Raw genomic sequence first — 2,242 nt, forward strand, 5'->3', positions numbered from 1 at the left:
CCTACAAAGAGCATTTTTGTAATCTTGATTTTTCAATTAAAACGTAGTATTTTCTTATAGTGAAAATCACCTTTAGTAGCACCACCACGACAGCAAAAATGTTAACAGAAAGGTAGAAGCCGACCCTAAAGGGGTTTCGGACCGCGGCTGACCGCCGAGGAACTTCGTGTGTGATCGGAGCAGTGTTTAGAATTACATGAATTAAGTGACTCGTAGGATATCACAGAAGGGTGCTTATCTCATTTTTTAGCAGAGGCTTTTGTCTTTCACCTTAAGCATTCTTTGAGATCTTTTTTTAACCGTTTATTTATACAGAGGTCAAGCAGAATCGACATGTCTGGGGCTGCGGAAGCGATCTTCAGAGCCAGCGACCGTCGTCCTGCCGGCGGCAGCCCTGTGCTATGCTTTGGACAGGTAACGTGTGGCTCCCTCCCCGGAGAGGACGAAGTCGGGTGAGAAAAGTTACGACATGATGAGCTGCAGAGCGTCACCACGCACGTGAAAGCTGTTTGCCATTAATCGGCTTTTCTTCAGATGCGTTACTTGGTGGTCTTTGGCGAGCTCTGACAGCATTCTAGAACTTAGCATCAAAGGACCGAGGGTACTGAGGACTACATTTGGATTTAAATTTACTTTTTGGATAGATAACACATTCATATGCTATTGAATTCAAAATGAGACAAAGACTGTATGTGACACGTCCCCCGTCCCCCTTGAGCCCCTGTGTCCTTGCCGGCCAGGCCTCTTTCCTGGGGGATCCCAAGCTACCGGAGTCCTGGTCTTCGTCGAGACATTGTGTGTGTAGAAAAGGCTTTCTTGCTGCATCTTTGTCTTTACCAGAGATTTGTTTATGAGTGTTCACCTCCTTTAAACGGGGCCAGGGGACAAAAGCAAAGTCAGCGAGGGAAATTGTTGAATTGGAGAAGAAGGTATAAAACTTTGGAGAGGACAGGTGGGATCAAGCCTTCCTATCCTGTTTTCTTTCTTTCTTTTTCTTTTTCTTTTTTTTTTTTAGCGGCAGAGTCTCACTCTGTCGCCGAGGCTCGGGTGCAGAGTTGTCATCATGGTTCACTACAGCCTGGAACTCCTGGGCTCAGGTGATCCTCCTGCCTCAGCCAGGACTACAGGTGTGTGCCACCATGCCTGGCTAATTTTTAAAATTTTTTTATAGAGAAGGGATCTCACTAGGTTGCCCAGGCTTATCTCAAACTACTGGCTTCAAGTGATCACTCCTCAACGGCCTCCCAAAATGCTGGGATTACAGGTGTGAGTCACCATGTCTGGCCTGACTTGAGAAAATTATAAAATTTTATAAGGATGTAGCAATAGCTAAGGCAGTGATCCTCAAAATGTGGCTTTGACACCCCTGGAGAATCACGAGACCCTTCAGCATTCATGAGGTCAAAGTTATTTTCATAATAATGCTAAGATACTGTTTGCGTTTTTCACATTAAGCCTCTCACGTGTGAATGGTAGAGTTTTCCAGAGACTGCACAGCATGATGGTATCATCACTCTGATGCCTAATGCAATGTGTGTCTTAAAGGTTTCTCAGTTTTAATTCCTAATACGATGGATATAACCAAGATAAACAAAAGCTCTTGGGGTCCTCAATAAGAGTGTAAAGGGCCGGGCGTGGTGGCGCGGCCTGTAGTCCCAACACTCTGGGAGGCTGAGGCAGGAGGATGCTTGAACCCCGGAGTCTGAGGTTGCATGAGCTACGATGATGCTGCTGCACTCCAGTCTGGTGAGAGAGGGGGACTCTGTCTCCAAAAAACAGAGCATAAAAGGGTCCTGAGACCAAAACGTTGCAGACTCGGTGACGTAAGGCGCGGTGGAAACGTCCGATTTCCCCTTTCTGACTGCAGTGCCAGTACACGGCAGAGGAGTACCAGGCCATTCAGAGCGCGCTGCGGCGGAGGCTGGGCCCGGAATACATCAGCAGCCGCACGGCTGGAGGAGGCCAGAAGGTAGGAGAGCGCCCACGCCGGAGAGCTTGTGTCCGTGCGTGCAGACTGCTCAGGCGACCTCGCAGCTCTCTCTCTGGGTCTCACGGGTGCGGGAGGCTCTTGCTCACTGTGCGTGGAGGTCTCCTGGTGCCCCTGGGTAGGGATGGGTCCGGCCTTCATTCTCATCCGAAGGGGCCCAAGCATCCTCTTGAGACCTGGATAACTGCCGTCTTAGGATTTTCATACCATTTTAAAAAATGTCCCTTTTGCCATTCGCTGCTTTTTATTTTTTAA

At 48.4% G+C, this 2,242-nt stretch overlaps 1 protein-coding gene across 4 annotated transcripts in view; it reads left to right on the forward strand.

Moving 5' to 3' along the window:
- The window catches only part of RAD52 (RAD52 homolog (S. cerevisiae)), a 79,696-nt gene that overhangs the window by 65,483 nt on the left and 11,971 nt on the right, over positions 1-2,242 (forward strand). The window lies entirely within an intron of this gene.

This window comes from Propithecus coquereli, unplaced genomic scaffold (genome assembly GCF_000956105.1).
Source record: "Propithecus coquereli isolate 6110/MARCELLA unplaced genomic scaffold, Pcoq_1.0 Scaffold269, whole genome shotgun sequence".
Classification (NCBI taxonomy): domain Eukaryota; kingdom Metazoa; phylum Chordata; class Mammalia; order Primates; family Indriidae; genus Propithecus; species Propithecus coquereli.